At 33.3% G+C, this 18929-nt stretch overlaps 1 pseudogene; it reads right to left on the reverse strand.

Annotated features, from left to right (window-relative positions):
• Positions 1-15413: 15413 nt before the first annotated feature.
• Positions 15414-17746, reverse strand: LOC101249589 (jasmonoyl--L-amino acid synthetase JAR6-like; annotated as a pseudogene).
• Between the last annotated feature and the right edge of the window lie 1183 nt (positions 17747-18929).

The raw sequence follows: 18929 nt of genomic DNA on the forward strand, positions 1-18929 counted from the left end.
TTACCCACGAAATTTTTGGAGTATATTTGATATTGCGGTCGTTGAGTCTTTCTTTACCAGTATATGATATGAATAGTATAAAACTACAAAATTATATTACTCTTTCAAAAGAATTATATTCTTTGATGAAAAAGAGTCACTTGGATATTATGGAAAGGTCCTTTACAAAAGACATCTGGCAAGGTGTTGACTCTAAAACAATGTTTGCATTTGACAAAGTTATAACAAGTAACGAACAAAATATTTGTAGGAAAATGCTACCTCGCAGAAGGTTTTTCCAAACCAAGTATTTCTAATTGTTCTGACTTAAACTGATCAACTTAGAAGTTTTGCCTAACTCCTAGTGCAAATGTCAAGTATGTGTTGTTGAAAAGAATTTCAGTCCCTTAGAATTGATTTACACTGACATTTTTTATATGGAGTCAATACCATCTCGTAGTGGGAGTCAAGTATGTGTTGTTGAGAATATAAATCTTCTTTTGCATAAATATATTTGCAAAATGGAATCATCCATCAAATTACTTCACATACTCACCTCAATCTAATGAAATTGTTGACAGAAAAAAAAATTTGAACTTTGAATGAAATGTTGAATTGTCCTATTAATAAGTTTAGGTTTACCAAAAATATTATGGGGGATGCTATCATTATAGCAAAGATAACAAGAAAAAGTTTATATGTTCAGAAAGAAAGATACAAAAAAAATGTTTGTCAGTAAAGAGAGTAACAAATAAAAAAATTTATTGTTAAGAAAGGGAGCAAGAAAAAGATGTGTTTGTTCAGGTTTAATTGTATCCTGATAGAGAATTGTTTGTCGCCCCTTAAAGTATATACAATCAATAACACCTTTGAAAATAGTGATCTAACAATTTCCAATACAATTTATTCCATATGAGAAATGGGAATATGGAAACTATTTCCAAACGGGTCAAAATAGGACCTATGATTGTGGACCTACAAATATTAAAGCATGTTGGAATGCTACAAGTGTTGGTAGTTCTATAAAAGTTGGTTTTTACATGGCATGCATATTTGCCTTGCACCATTACAAGTGATTAAAGTCACTAATTTGGTAGGATCCATGTGGTAATGGTCATTGTTTTACAACACTCCCCCTTAGATGTGTATATAAATGAAAAGTTAAAAATAAATATACATAGACATTCAAAATATGCTTTACTTGATACCTCATTAAAAAAAAATTTAGGAAAACTCACGGGACAAAACCTAGACTAAGGAAAAAAGAGTACAACGCATATTTTACACTCTCTGATAAAGACCATGATTCAGATGCTTAAGTCTGCCCATTCCAATCTTTTGCACCATATTTACAAGAGTTGAGACAGGTAAAGATTTGGTGAATAAATTTGTTGGATTATCACTTGAATGAATTTGTCGTATATCAATATCACCGTTCTTCTAGAGATCATGTGTAAAGAATAATTTCAGTGAAATATGCTTCATTCTATCTCCTTTTATGTAGCCTCCTCTTAATTGAGCTATGTATGCAGCATTTTCTTCAAAACCACTGTGGGTACCTTGACATCACACTTCAAATCACATCTTTCTTTTATGAAATGTATCACTAATCTCTACCATATACATTCTCAACTTGCTTCATGAACGGTTATTATCACAACATAATTTGAAGAAGTAGAGACAATGGACTGCTTTGTAGATCGTCATTATATAGCAGTACCTACGTATGTGAACAAATAGCTTGTCTAAGATAGAGCTTTTTGTGGGTCATATAAATAACATGCATCCGTATGACCAACAAGATCTGCACTATCTTTGTTCGTATAAAATAGACCCATATTATTAGTCCCCTTTAGATATCGGAATTTATGTTTAACTTAATTCCAATATCTTTGTGTAGGGGAAGAACTATATCTTGTTAATAAATTAACAGAAAATTTTATGTCAGGTCTCGTAGCATTAGCAAGATACATAAGTGTACTAATTGCACTAAGATAAGGTAATTCAGGACCAAGAGGTTTCTCATTCTCTTCTTGAGGTCGAAAAAATGGATATTTACTCACTTCAAATGATTGTACAACCATTGGAGTACTTAATGAATATGCTTTGTCCATGTAAAATCATTTCAATATTTTCTTAGTACAGGCAGATTAATGGATGAAGACCTCGTCTACTAAATGTTCAATTTATAGACCAAGACAGTGTTTTGTCTTTCAAAGATCTTTCTATCTCAAATTATTTCTTTAGAAATTCAATTGGATTTTTGACCTCTTCTAGAGTTCCAATGATATTAATTTCATCAACATAAACTGCAAGAATAACAAACTCTGACGTTGTTTTCTTAATAAAAATTTCAAGGACAAATGACATCATTTATATAATTTTGTTTTGTCAAGTACTCACTGTGGCGATTATACCACATGCATCCTGAATATTTTAAGTCGTATAATGACGTTTGTAATCTGATTGAACACATTTCCTGAGTTTTTGAACCATATGTTTCAGGCATTTTAAGTCCTTCTGAAATTTTTATATAAATTTCATTATCAAATGAACCGTAAAGATAAATTGTGACCATATCCATCGGATGTATTTCAAGATTTTCATGAAAAGCTAAACTGATGAGATATCAAAAAGTTATTGCATCCATAACTGGTGAATATGTTTCTTCATGGTCAACATCAGGTCGTTGATAGAATTCTTGCGCAACAAGGGGTGCCTTGTATCTTATAATTTCATTTCTCTTTCGCACAAAAATGCATTTATAGCCAATCGATTTTACATCAATTGGGGTTTGGACTACAGATCCAAAAACGTTAGGTTTAGCAAGTGAGTTCAATTCTAATTGAATTGCCTCTTACCATTTTGGCAAATCACATCTTCATCGACATTCTATGACAAACAAGGGTTCAAGATCCTCATTGTCTTACATAATGTTAAGTGAGACATTATATGCGAAAACATTTTCAACTATAATTTTCGATCGATCTAAACTAATCCTATCACTAGTAGAACTTATTGAAATTTCTTCATTCACTTGAATCTCGGGTTCACCGATCTCTTCTGGAATATCAGGATTAATCAAATCATGAATATTTTAGTGAGATTCTTTTGCAGCGTCATTTTTCATACTTCTTTTTCTAGGATATTTATCCTTTGAACCCAATGATCTGCCACACTTCAAGAGTGTTTGTGTTTCAGAAGCCATGACACTTGTCGATGGTCCTTTTGGGACGTCAATCCAGATAGACACATTTACTGCAGAATATGTGACTTTGTTATCCTTTTCAAATTAGTAAAGCCGTATGTCATTTGATTTGCTATTTTTTGCAAATGGATGATCTTCTGGACCTCCTGGTCACACATGGGAAACGTGGGTCAAAATAAGATAATTATGAAACTTTTAATGCAATTTCACTTTTAAGTTTCTTTTTCTCTCTCATTAATTGCGGAAAATTCGTTTCATCTAATCAACAATCTGCAAATCTTGCAGTAAATAAATCTCCCATAATTGGCTCAAGGTAGAGAATTATGGAGGGTAAATCAAATCCAATATATATGCCTAACCTTCTTTGAGGCCCATCTTAGTGCGTTGCGGTTGTTACTGAAAATATAAGTTGTTACTACACATATAAAGCACATCCAAAAATTTATAAAATGAGCAATATTTGGTTCATGACCAAATACTAATTATGAAGGAGAGTATTTATCATAATGAGTCGGTCTGAGATAAACAAGTGATGTTGCATGTAAGATAGCATGGCCCCATACAATAGTGGTAACTTACTTTACATAAGTAGAGGTTTTGCTATCAATTGTACGCGCTTAATAAATGACTTAGCAAGGCCATTTTGAGTATGAACATGAGCTACATGATGTTCAACTTTTATCCCTATTGATAAGCAATAATCATTAAAAGCTTAGGATGTGAATTCTCCAGCATTATCAAGGCGAATTGTCTTAATGGGATAATGTAAAAATTGCGCTCTTAATCGTATTATATTGTACAAATAATTTTGCAAACGCCACGTTGCAAGATGATAAGAGGCACACATGAGACCATCTTGAATATGCATCTATTAGGACCATAAAATATCTAGACAACTCACTAGATGGGTGAATAGATCCATAGATATCCTCATGTATACATTTTAAAACTTGAGGGGATTTAATGTTAACCTTAATTGGTGATGGCCTATCAATTTGTCGTGATAACAAGAAGCACGTGAAAATTCATCACACATAAGAATCTTCAGGTTCTTTAATGATATCCATTTGAGTTTCCAATGATTCGTCTCATCATTATTGATCTAGGATGACCTATTCAGTCATGCAAAAGCACAATAGTTTTTCAGTCAGTAAACTTCTGGTTCACGATAGAATGTTCTTCAACTATAGTTTTTACATAATATAATCTAGAAGATAATGTTGATAATTTATTCAACATATATTTTTTATCTTAGACATTTTGATAATATCAAGGTACTCAACATTTATTTCATTGATCGTCTCAACATGATATCCATTTCGGCGAATATCTTTAAAACTTAACAGGTTTCTTGGGGATTTAGAAGAGAAAAATACATCTGCTATAATAAGTTTTGTCCCCGTAGGCAGCAAGATAATAGTTCTTTTGGAGCCTTCTATTAAGTTCAAACTATAAGAAATTGTAGTAACATTTCCTTTTCTTCTAAGCAAGTAAGAGCAGTATTTCTCATTTTTTAATATGTCGTGGGTTGTTCCACTATCAATTACACAAATATATTCATGGTTGATCATTGATTCAAACAAAGTTTGGGGCATATCCATATTTTCTTGATAAATAAATTTAAACAAAGTAAAATATTACTATTAAATAAGGCTATTATATTTACAAGATTAGAAAAATACATACATACCAACTAATACAAACAAACAGAAAAAGAGATTATCTAGATTATCGCGGGATCGCCATTGATCGTTTGTCCTTCAGGGAATACAAAGAAATCAGCTACATTTAGAAGCATACGGTCAACATTTGCTTTTGCATTACTATTCATCTTATGCATGGGTTCAACATTATCTTTGAGACATAAAGTTTGCAACTAGATTATAATTATCCTTTTTCAAGGATGCCTGATAGAGCTAAACCAGACGCTTAGATGATCAGCAAGTATGCGACCAGTGCCCCATTCCTCAACATCTAAGACATATACTTTCTGAATTTTTCTTTTGTATACTTCTTGTCTTTCACCTTTCCTTTTATATTGCTGGTCATTTTTAGGTGCAAGACGACCATCATGATTATAATTTATTTTACGATCACGATCGATCATGACCGGAGCCATGACCACGATAAGAGCCACGACCTCTTTCTAATTGGTGACAATTTGTCTAATTCACTTCACGAAGTGGCATAGAATCAACATATCGACTTCCATGATTTTTTATCAAAATATCGTTAGTTGTTCTGCAATAAGAAGATGTGAAAGTAATTCAGAATATTTTTTAAAACTCATTTCTTGATATTGCTACTGCAGGAGCACACTCTAGGCAGGAAATGTGGAGTATTTTTTCTCAAGCTTATCATGTTCAATGACCTCTTTTCGGCATAAATTTGACTGTGATATAACTCTATGCATGGAATAATATTTTAAAGTCTATTAACCTCAAATTAGACCAATCATGATACACCTGTGGAAAGATGACCAACTTCAGGTGGTCATATCTATCTTTTAATTTTTTCCACAATACAAGGAGTCTTTAATAGTGAGATATTGCTAAATTAGAAATGTGTAACTTGGCCACTAATTGTCAAGTGTTGGTAGTTCTCTAAAAGTTGGTTTCCACATGGCATGCATATTTGTCTTGCACAGGGAAGGATCTACGTGGCCACGTGGCACCTAGTGATTTCGGAAAAAACATTGTATATATGTGTATATATGCATATTAATTGCATATATATTAGTTTTCCCATCTGTGCTGCGAAATAGCTTAGCTGGTAAAGGAGGAGATCACCCACCTAGGCTATGCAGATTTGAATCTGGCCATCAACACTTCCTTTTTGTCTTGCTCCTTTTTTTTCTTTACTTTTTTTTCTTTTCTTTTTTTCTATACATTCTTATTTATTTATGACTATTCTTTATTAATTCAATTGACCCTTTTTTTTCCTTTTTTTTTTACATTTGTTCTTATTTATTTATTACTATTTTTTATTAATTCAAATTGACCCCTTTTCATAATTAATTTTGAGTTTGTTTTATTTTCTCTTGCACTAATTATTAATCTCTTGATATGAGTATAACGTGTTTATTTTTTTAATCAATTAGTGAGTACGGAATTATGAGCATCAAATAAATATTATGAAGAATATATTTAAATAGTAATTTTAAAAAAAAAACATAAGTTTCAGAAATTATTTTTTTTAATTTAAAGGTTCTTGCGATATTCATCGACATTTTTGCTATATAAATGGCTAAACTGAAAGTACAATTTTTATTCTTTCTCAACTATATGCTTCCAATAACACATAAAGTCAATGGAAGATGAATATATTATGTTAATACTATTAGATGGTTTATACAAGCTCAAATTTTAATGTGAAAAATCTTTTTTTTCTTAAAAGTTTCAGTGAAGACGACATCAAATTCCAAAAAAGAAATAAAATTGAATTGTTTAGTTATATCTAATCACATAATATCTAAAAGAAAATATTACTACATGCATTTTTGATCGATTCATTTATAAAAATAAATAAAATTAATAACCTGAGTTGTAACCCAAAATTAAAGCAATCATTCTTTCATCTTACTTGAACGTGTGGCACCCCCGACCTCCAAATCCTAGATCCGCCTATGATCTTGCACTATTACAAGTGATAAAAGTCACTAATTTAGCGGGCTCCACGTGATAATGACCATTGTTTTACGATAAGAGAATCAAAATGACATAAAAATGGAAAGGAGAGAAAAAAAATGACGGAAGAAAAGACAAAAATAAAAGAGAGAAAATAATTGAAGAAAAGAGAAACAGAAAAAAAATGTAATGACGGAAGAAGGAGTATAAAGAAATAATGTATTTTGTTATGTGGAGTGATAAAAATAATGTCATTTACAGTAAGAGTACATATAATACCATAGCTAATAAGTCGTAACTAATATATTATATTATATTATTTATGTAAAATGACCCTTAAATAAACTGTATACAATTTTTTAAGGTCAAATACATATCGATACATGTTTTATATACCTAGATACTTCTATCTTACTACTTGATACGTTATAATAGGGAGATAGACGAGAAAATATAGGAGGGAGACGAGCGAGATTTGTCTATATACCACAGATACATGTAAATCATACTTGATACATACACACTAGATACATGTACTTGTATGTATCTAATGTGATTTGCATGTATCTGTATATCAAACACGTGGGAAAGTGGCAAGCGAGATTTGTCAAATCTCAGATCCATGCAAATCCACTTAGAGTATCTAGAATAAATTACATCTAATTTTGACCTTTGGACATATTTGGACACACCAAATTCTGATAAGGTTCGTACTATTGCAAATTAACGTGTATTTAAGTAATTAACTTCTAGACTAATACAATTTCTATAAATTACTCTAATTTAATTAATTGGTCAATTCGTCCCATTGTAGAGATGTACTTAGGGGAGAGCCGTCATTTTCACAATACAAAGTAAATAAAGTATGTCCTTTCAATTAGTGTAGGATTTCAACTCTTAACGCATATCAAGTTTGTTGCCAATCTGTGTTAAGAAAATCAGAAATTACTGGTTGTAATAAATTATTCAGAAACACGAAGTAACAAAGATTTTTAGAACCAGTAAATAAGATGAACAGAAATTTATTTGTAAAAAATAATTTAATCTGTAAAACTTACCAAAATCTTGAATACTCTTTTTGATAATTTAGGAAGAAAATCAAGTCCACTGAATTCACAGTGTCCCCTTAAGGAAATTATTCCCCTCTAGTATCTGAGGTTTGATTTGGAATATAACCTCCCAGGGTAAAATGATCTTAATCAGTAGAGTACAGATACCAAAAACTCTATTGTCAGCGAATCAATCCACAACAGGAAAGTACACGAAGAAAAATGTGTTTTTTTAAGAAGAAGGAAGATCAGAAAATTTGTAAGTCAATATTCTGAAGACTGAATGGTATTTATAGGCAAGAATAATATATTCTGAAAGGTTGCAACCCTTTCAGAATTGACACAACCATTAATGAAAGGTTGCAAACTTTCAAATGGTATTGACTGTTCCTGAAAGTTGCTACCTTTCAGAATAGTGGCGGGAATTTTTTTAAATATAATGGAATTTAAAATGGGTCACGCGCGCGGATCCGAGTCGGGTCGGGTTAACTAAAAAGTTGAAAACATTTCGGTTAATTTCTGTTATCAACTAATTGAAAATAATTTTTTGCCATTTAATTAATTAAATAGATAATTAAAATAAATTTGTCCAAAAAATTATCTCTCGATCGATCATTTGCCAAAGCCGAAGCCAAAGCCGAAGCCGAAGCGAGCGAGCGACGACGACGACGGCGAGAGGGGGTTCCCTCTTTCCAACCCTTTTAATAATTAATAGGAGTGTTTATTTATTTAAACTCTCCTATTTTTATTTCCATTACCGATGAGGGACTATTGCCTTTTTTATTAAAGCATTAGAGGACTTTTCAAGTTCCCAACCTTTCAAGTTCTAAACTTTTTCAAATTCCTCTCCTTCCCTCTATTTCCCATCAATTCTTGCTCCATACCCAACAATCCCCCACATTGATGGGGAATAGTTATAACATAGGAATGCACGGACAATTGTGTACTTTACAAGCAAGGATTAATTGCATCTGGATAAGTAGGTTTCCCCTTGGACTTTTCGTAGTGAACATATGTCGGATATACTCGATCAATCGATAGATGTGATATCTTTGAACCGTCGAACTTTGGTGTATACCTAGAAAACCATATGTCACACAATTAACCCTTTACTGTTTATGATTCTTACGGTTGTGTTCGTTTCAGCCATGAACACATCCTAGTTTCATGAGTGTATAGAGAATAGGCTTTTGACATAAAATTCTCTTTGAAGTGGCTTCCACTTCACACTCACATAGGTGATTTCTAACCGTGTCATCTCGTAGATACACTATTTGGTCAAATCTACCAAACTTAGCAAATCATTAAAAACTTTAGCTTTATTACCTCATTAACAAGCCTTAAAGTTTTAACCTTTTCCTGAACATTGTCTTCATCATGAGAATGGATTGAGTTATGACAATGTCGAACCGTCAGCCACAACTTTGTTTTTCTCCTTGAATCTAGCTCTTGGGATCTACAGTCCACTAGATAGAGTTACCGTCATGCTGACTTGTCCTAAGCCGTAAACCCATTCCCTTAGATGATATTTCAACTGTCTCTCTCACTAGGCCTTTCGTTAGTGGATCTGACACATTATCGCTTGACTTTACATAGTCAATTGTGATAATTCCACTAGAGAGCAGTTGTCTTATTGTGTTATGTCTACATCGAATATGACGAGACTTCCCGTTGTACATAACGCTCCCTGCCCTACCTATTGCTGCTTGACTATCGCAATGTATGCAAATTGGTCCAACAGGTTTGGGCCAGAATGGAATATCCTCTAGGAAATTCCGGAGCCATTCCGCTTCTTCACCAGCCTTATCCAAAGCAATGGATTCAGATTCCATTGTGGAGCGAGAAATACATGTCTGTTTGGAAGATTTCCAAGAGACAGCTCCTCCACCAAGTATGAATACATAACCACTCGTGGATTTTACATCATTTGACCCGGTGATCCAATTTGCATCACTATATCCTTCAATCACAGCAGGATATTTATTATAATGCAAAGCATAATGTTGTGTCCATTTTAAATAACCCAACACACGTTTCATAGCCATCCAGTGAGTTTGATTCGGATTACTAGTGTACCGACTCAGTTTACTAATAGCACATGCTATATCTGGTCGCGTGCAATTCATAATATACATCAAACTTCCCAACACTCTGGCGTATTCCAATTAAGAGTCACTTTGACCTTCATTCTTTTTAAATGTACAACTTAAATCAATTGGAGTTTTGAGTATATTGAAATTCAAGTAATTGAACTTATCCAATACTTTTTCAATATAATGATATTGAGATAATGCTAGTCCCTGGGGAGTTTTGATAATCCTGACCCCTAAGATCAAATCAGCAACTCCTAAGTCTTTCATATCGAACTTGCTGGACAACATGCGCTTAGTAGCATTTATATCGTCAATTTCTTTACTCATTATTAACATGTCATCAACATACAAACAAACAATGACTTCATGATTCATAACGTTTTTAATGTAAATACATTTATCACATTCGTTAATCTTGAATCCATTTGCCAACATTACTTGATCAAATTTAGCATGCCATTGTTTGGGTGCTTGCTTGAGTCCATAAAGTGACTTCACAAGTCTGAACACTTTCTTTTCTTTACCAGGAACTATAAACCCTTAAGGTTGTTCCATGTAAATTTCTTCCTCTAACTCTCCATTTAAGAAGGTTGTCTTTACATCCATTTGGTGGATTTTAATATCATGCACTGCTGCTAGTGCTATTAACATCCTAATTGATGTTATCCTTGTTACTGGAGAGTATGTGTCAAAGTAGTCCAGACCTTCCTTTTGTCTATACCCTTTGACTACCAGTCTAGCCTTATATTTGTCAATAGTCCCATCAGGTTTCATTTTCCTTTTAAAGATCCATTTTGATCCTAAAGGTTTATTTCCTGGAGGAAGATCAGTCAATTCCCAAGTGTGATTGCTTAAAATTGAGTCAATCTCACTATTGACTTCTTCTTTCCAATAAGTTGACTCTGATGAAGAATAGCTGCTTTAAAGGTTTGAGGCTCATTTTCAAGCAATAGTGCTACAAAATCTGGTCCAAAAGAAACAGATTTTCGTTGTCGAGTACTTCGCCTAGGTTCCTCACTAGTTAGAATATTTTCCATTGATTCTTCTCGTGGTCGTTTAAGTCTTTCACTTGTTGACTCACTTTCAGTTTTATACGGATAAATGTTTTCAAAAAACTCTGCATTATCTGATTCAATTATCATTAACATGAATCTCAGGATTATCAGATTTGTGAACCAAAAATCGACAGGCTTTACTATTCACAGCATACCCAATAAAGACACAATCTATTGTTTTGGATCCAATTTTAACCCTCCTAGGTAAAAGAACCTCTACCTTGGCTAAACACCCCCACACTTTGAAATATTTCAAGTTGGGTTTTCTTCCTTTCCACAACTCATATGGAATTGATTGTGTTTTTCGATGGGGTACTCTATTGAGTATTTTATTAGCTGTAAGGATGGCTTCCCCCCAAAGATTTCGCGGTGAACCAGAATTGATCATTAAGGCATTCATCATTTCCTTTAATGTTCTGTTCTTCCGTTCTGCCAAACCATTTGACTGTGGTGTATAAGGTGCAGTAGTTTGATGAATAATACCATATTCCAAACATATCTCTGCAAAAGGAGATTCATATTCTCAACCCCTATCTCTCCGAATCATTTTTATCTTTAGATTCAATTGGTTTTCCACTTCATTTTTGTATTGCTTAAATGCATCAATTGTTTCATCCTTACTATTAAGCAAATATACATAACAAAATCGAGTGCAGTCATCAATAAAAGTTATAAAATACTTTTTCCACCACGAGATGGTGTTGACTTCATATCGCATATATCTGTGTGAATTAAGTCTAAAGTTTTAGAATTTCTTTCAATAGACTTGTAAGGATGTTTAACAAACTTACTTTCCACACAAATTTCACATTTCGACTTATCGCATTTAAAATCATTCAATACTTCTAGATTAACCAATTTTCGCAAGGCTTTGTAATTTACATGTCCCAAACGGGCATGCCATAAATCACTTAACTCCAATAAGTAAACAGAAGCAGAATTTTTATTAATACTGTCAATAACCATTACATTTAGTTTGAAAAGACCCTCATTGAGGTAGCCCTTTCCTATAAACATTTCACTCTTACTTATTACAGCTTTATCACTAACTAGGACACACTTAAACCCGTTCTTAACGAGTAGTGCAGCAGAAACTAAATTCTTCCTAATAGTAGGAACATGCAGAACATTGTTTAAAGTCAACACTTTGTCGGATGTCATTTTCAGCATTACTTTCCTAGTTCCTGCAATCCTTGTTGTTGCTGTGTTTCCCATGAATAAATCTTCATCGTACTCAGTAGGAGTGTACATTGCAAAGGCTTCTTTTGCAGAGCAAATATGTCTAATAGCACCTGAGTCGAGAAACCACTCCTTGGGATTTGCAACTAAGTTACACTCTGATATCATTGCATACAAGTCATCTGCATCTTCCATCTTTTCCACGATGTTTGCTTGAATTTTTCCTTTGCCTTTGTTTTTGTCCTTTCTTGGAGCATGACAATCAGAAGATCTATGACCAGCCTTGCCACAATTATAACAGTTGCCTTTGAATTTCTTCTTGGCCTGTTCTGACTTCTGCTCGTTGGACTTCTTTCTCTTTTTGTCTTTGGTAGGAGCTTCTTCAACAATATTAACTCCAATTATTGTTGAACTCTTACGTGACTTCTTTTCGGCATTTCTGTTATCTTTCTCAATCTTGAGACGAATCACAAGATCTTCAAGCTTCATTTCTTTACGCTTGTGCTTTACATAATTCTTGAAATCATTCCACGAAGGAGGCAACTTCTCGATCATTGCAGCCACTTGAAAAGCTTCATTTACTACCATATCTTCAGCAATCAGATCATGGAGAATATGTTGAAGTTCCTGCACTTGTGTTCCAACAATTTTACTATCTACCATTTTATAGTCTAAAAACTTTGCGACCACAAATTTTTTCAAGCATGCATCTTCTGTCTTATATTTCTTCTCAAGTGCATTCCACAACTCTTTTGAACTTGTTATTGCACTATAGACATTATATAAGTCATCCTCTAAAGCACTCAAAATGTAACCTTTACATAGGAAGTCTGACTGTTTCCATGCTTCAACAATCATAAATTTTTCCCTGTCTGGCATATCATCAGCAGATACTGGAGTATCTTCACTTGTAAATTTCTGCAGACCAAGAGTGGTAAGCCAGAAAAATACTCGTTGCTGCCATCTTTTGAAATTCACACCTGTGAATTTACCCGGTTTCTCTGCTTGTGATACAAGAGTTCGGGTTGGAAGAAAATGATCTTAATCAGTAGAGTATAGATATCAAAAACTCTACTGTCAGCGAATCAATCCATAGCAGGAAAGTACACGAAGAAAAATGTGTTCTTTTAAGAAGAAGGAAGATCAGAAAATTCGTAAGTCAATATTCTAAAGACTGAATGGTATTTATAGGCAAGAATAATATATTTTGAAAGGTTGCAACCCTTTTAGAATTGACACAACCATTAATGAAAGGTTGCAAACTTTCAAATGGTATTGACTGTTCCTGAAAGTTGCAACCTTTCAGAACAGTGGCGGGAATTTTTTTAAATATAACGGAATTTAAAATGGGTCACGCGCGCGGATCCGAGTCGGGTCGGATTAACTAAAAAGTTGAAAACATTTCGGTTAATTTCTGTTATCAACTGATTAATTGAAATAATTTTTGGCCATTTAATTAATTAAATAAATAATTAAAATAAATTTTCCAAAAAATTATCTCTCGATCGATCATTTGCCAAAGCCAAAGCCGAAGCGAGCGGCGACGACAACGGCGCGAGGGGGGTCCCTCTTTCCAACCCTTTTAATAATTAATAGGAGCGTTTATTTATTTAAACTCTCCTATTTTCATTTCCATTACCGATGAGGGACTATTGCCTTTTTTATTAAAGCATTAGAGGACTTTTCAAGTTCCCAACCTTTCAAGTTCTAAACTTTTTCAAATTCCTCTCCTTCCCTCTATTTCCCATCAATTCTTGCTACACACCTAACAAAGTTAACGTAAGTATTTTGCTTGTAGATATGATATTTAAACTTTAGTCCGTTTCAAAAATTATATAAGGTTTATCTGATTATTCAGAGTCGAGTTTGACACTTAAAAGTCAAATGTCTAAAGTTAATAGTAAAACGGCAAAATTTTATAAAATTTGATTGTTCTTTGAATAACTTTCCTAAAAACGGTTATTTGTGCACTTCATCCAAAATTAACTAAGAGAAGTTTCTACCGATGTTAAAATAAATGAAAATTATATTATATGATTTGTATAGAAGTCATTACATCCTTCAAACAATTATCAACTAATTTATGTCTAAGTTGTCCTTTGTTTGCTGAAAATTCCCACATCGTTTAATCTAAAACAGGAAGTTGAAGTTCTAATGTAAATCAAAATGCCTAAAATTTTGTTAAATGTATCTTTGTTCAATAATTGTTTTTTAACGTGATTGTAATGATACATGCATATTGTTAACGTCTATAATAAGAAATTATAAGATTTCTCATTCATACCTTGGTGAGTTTAGTGTTGGTAAACTTGTACAACATAGTCATTTATAATAATATCACAGAAGAGCATGTAAAGCATCTGCGTAAAGATGTTTGTCATAAGTCTATTGAGTGAAAACTAAATTAAGGAAACTTTTATTTTTCAATGTCAATTGGATTTCGAAAACTTTCATCATCATAATATCTTACTCTTGATATACTTGAATTTCATCAACATAATACCTTACTCTTGATATACTTGAATTTCATTTACATATTTCGGTTTTTTAGACCTGTATATCTAAAGTTGTCCCAAAAGTAGATTGGAAAAGGCTCAAAAATACACCTGAACTATCAGAAATAGCTCAGTATACCCTTAAACTAAATTCTGGCTCAAAATATCCTTCTGTTAAAGTATTGGGTCACTTTTATCCTTATTTTTAACAGAGGTGTGTTAACTGCACCTGGACACCATGTGGACGCCACATAAGCAACAAATAACCTCACCTCCACATAGACTCATAAGACCTTAATAACGAATTTTTCCCTCATTTCTCTAATAGATAACAATTTTCACCCATTCTTATTTCTCTAAAACATAATATGATTCCCCTTTCTTTCTCTTATACGATTTTCCCTCTCTCTTACACGATTCCACCTAGGGTTTCACTACACTACTATGCCTTAGTAAAATGAGGTGTTTGTTTGAAGTAGTTGAATAGGAAGATCACTATGATTAATTAGGACACTTGGTCTATGCTGTTAAACCATTCACATTCAAATGATACTTTGTTTACAAATAAGCAAATTCACACCTATTTTGCAAGTATAATGGAAACAAACGATAAGCTTTCAAGTATAATAGAAAGAAACGATAAGCTCTCTGCTCTCTTTGCTCGTTGGCTTCACATCAACCGACAACATATTACACTATTATATATTAAGATAAGAAATCCCAGAGGGCTACGAATTTGGAAAGATACATATTTTAATTTAACAGAAAGCAGTACTGGAATAGCTCTTAACAACATTACTAGACAGTATTTGGATCAATGAGCTGTTTTTTGGACCAACACATCTAGGGGTTTTGAACTGGCTCACCGCGCCTCCTAATCCAACGAAATGATCCAATATCTTATGAAAGGTTCCCCTCTTCACAATCATCAGTTCAAGTGCTCCAATTGCATTCACTTTCCTGGAGCTCACGTAGCCTGCATCCAGGAACGATTTGTCCAGACAGTTGCAGCACTCTTGCAATATTTCATCAGTTGCTTCCCCACTCAGTTCCCAAAAGATAACGTAGTGTCCTGGATCAGCTGAGACGTTGACATGGCTGGTGAAGTCCATACTTCTAGTTTTTCGTCAACTGAGTGCTTGCCTGAAGCTTCCACGGCTAGTTGCAAATCTTTCTCAGTGTTCTTGTCTATGTTAATGCTCAGCAAAAGGTTCCTTCTGCAGACAAACTGGAGTTCTGGAGTGCCATTGTGGAATCCTTTTATCTTGACAACATCACCTAGTCTGTAACGATATAAACCTGCATATATAAACACATAACTCTCGTCAATTATACTTTCAGGACATATAGCTAAACTCGTATTTGACGCAATAGATAGACCGATAGGTAGGTAATTTGAATAAATCTGTTAAGTGTAGTAGATGTGGAACAACAAGACAGAATCTGTTAAGTGTAGTAGATGCAAGTATTGCAGAATAAATGAGCACAACAGAACATGGACAAAAAATATGTTAATTCCAAAATAAGGCATAAAAACAAATGATAAAATATTTTCTATATAAGCAGAACTTAGTATTTGATGTCAGGCAGGCATATGTAAGTAATCACATTTCCTGCAATATTGCCATAAAGAACGAATACTAAGTTGAGAGGAATCGACTCAGTCAGCTGAATTACATGAAGTCACTAAGATTAGTGCAGAACTCGTTAACCATGAAAAATAACTGAATAATAAGACTGTGTTCCTATAAATGATCAACAAGCATAGAATTTTCAAGAAAAGACGTGCAAGAAAATTGTACCTGCGAAATTGGTGAAGACAATTTCATACTCTTCACCAAGTTTAACTTCAGTCAGCCCAACTGAAGAATTTGCTTGCTCCACGCCAATGAGATTTTCCTCGAGTGGAAGGAATTCAAAATAGCCAATATTTGGTAACACTGCATAAGTAACCATCTCAGGGGGGAATTTCGGGTTAACATTTACTCCGACCCATCCTTCAGAAGAACCATAATCTGCACTCAATAGAGGTAATTCTCCTGCATAGTGCCTCAGTTTCTTCAAGTAAGGCTCCATCGAACCTGTCATGATACCATAAATGTACTTTGTATTCGGGAAGAGTTCAGGAATCAAGCCGTACCAATTGCTTAAACTTGAACATTTGCTATAAATTGTTTCAGCCAATTCTGGATCAGGCTTCAACAATTTTGATGAAACAACTTGAACTTCATCGCGGAAAATGAGACCAGACAGAAGGTGACAGTATAAGGATTGTTGAAAATCAGGACCAAATATCACTTGATCAGGACTACAAACTGGGGTAGACATTGCCTTCATTGTCTTCTTGAATTGTGCATTTCTATACACATTGGTAGTGGCTGTTCCAGCTGCCAAACCACCTTTAGTTTTAAACTGCTTGCTGCTGTAAATAAACTGCAAAGCCTTTCCATTCCCAATGGGAAATTCTCTGAAAGAAAAAAACATAGGCTATATGATGTATTTGTGACCAAAAAAAACTTCATGAACCAACAAGCAAATTACCTGTTCCTAAAGGCAAAAGAAGTCTTGAATGTCTGCATTGTGGAATTCATCAATTCATCATTGAAAGGTACAAACTTTGGCTTCCCTTGAGTAGTACCAGAACTGCAAATTAACCATTATATTTCCTCTTTAAACATACAACAATATACCGCTCACAAGTGGGGTCTGGAAAAAAAAAAGAGAAACTTTTTTGCTTACCTCAAGGAGATGGCTTGAATGGGCTTTCCCGTAAGAATAGGTGAAAGATCACCATCAGCAATTCTTTGAATGTAAGGATCCAAATCACTGTGACAGACTATGGGGACACAAGCCTTGAAAGTCTCAACATCAGTTCTGCCATTCAGACCCCATTGCTTCAAATACTCTGTTCCCCCATTTTCTTTCAGAATTTTCTCAAGTGTCTCTTCTTGAATCCTCCCAGCATCTTTTGTCATCACCTCAAAATCCTCAATCACTTCTTCTGCATCAAATATCTTCTCAATATTTTTCATCATCTTCACAATCAAGACTTCAACTTTAAGCAATAGCAGTCAAGTAAAAGCAGTCAAGAATCCTCAATTTGAGAGATGGGGTTGGGGGTTAAGAAGAATTTAAGCAACTCCATAGTTATTACTAACTTCATTGCAACTTACCTCATAAAAAGAATTGACAGAAATAAAGGAAACATGTTTGTAACAGATAATCATACTCATTATCTTCGTTTTATTCTTAAGTTACAAAGATGAATCTAGATATTGAAAGTACCGAGATAATTGTTATTTTTAATGCAGGCGTTTCATTTTTTTTCTTCAACCACTATAGACACGTCAATTATTTACATAAAGTTGGGACATAATTCTATGAAAAAATTGGGTTGTAACTACTAAATTTGATTGTGTTTGACTTTTGGAGACTAAAATCTTCTGATTTTTTTACTCATTTGGTTTGAAGAATATAAGAACTTCACAAATAAATCAGACTATGCATTGGTTTGAAAAATATAGAAACTTCACCAATTTGTTTAATACTTTATTTGAATGAATATTTTGACTTGAAGAGAACTAAATCCTCGTAGGAATATTAAGGCTAAATGATTTGAGAAAGATAAAATCTTCATGTTAGCTAGAAACAATGTTATAATTGAGATTTCTGGAGATCAAAACCTTTTTGGTTTACTATTTTGTCTGAATGTAGAACTGATATATAAATTTCATCAAAATTCAAGATTCATTTTAACGATTAGAAAAATATAAAAACTTTATTGTTAAATTAGAAACAAGTTGTATAAAGATTGAATCTTTATTGTTAGTATTCTAAATACTAAGTGGTATGTCTAGTTGTGACAGAAAGGAAAAACAAACACTAGTCACATAAAATTAGTGATTTTTGTGCCTGCAATGGGTGTTTCTATGGATTAAATCTCCAAAAGAAGGCTTCGTGTTGTCAATGTGTATTTTGATGATATACAAGTTCCAAGCATGGAAATAAAATATGTGAAAAATAATTTTAAATACTTGAAAAATATTTTTGAAAACATATTTAAAATGTGCGGGTTCTTTACTTGTGATAAAGACAATTTGGAGTATATTTGATACAGTGGTTGTTGAGTTTCTCTTTACTAGTATATGATATGAATAGTATAAAACCACAAAAATATATTACTCTTTCAAAGGAATTGTATTCTTTAATGAAATAGAGTCACTTAAAATATTTGATTTTTCATGA

The sequence above is a fragment of the Solanum lycopersicum genome, chromosome 10, assembly GCF_036512215.1.
Source record: "Solanum lycopersicum chromosome 10, SLM_r2.1".
In the NCBI taxonomy this organism is placed as follows: domain Eukaryota; kingdom Viridiplantae; phylum Streptophyta; class Magnoliopsida; order Solanales; family Solanaceae; genus Solanum; species Solanum lycopersicum.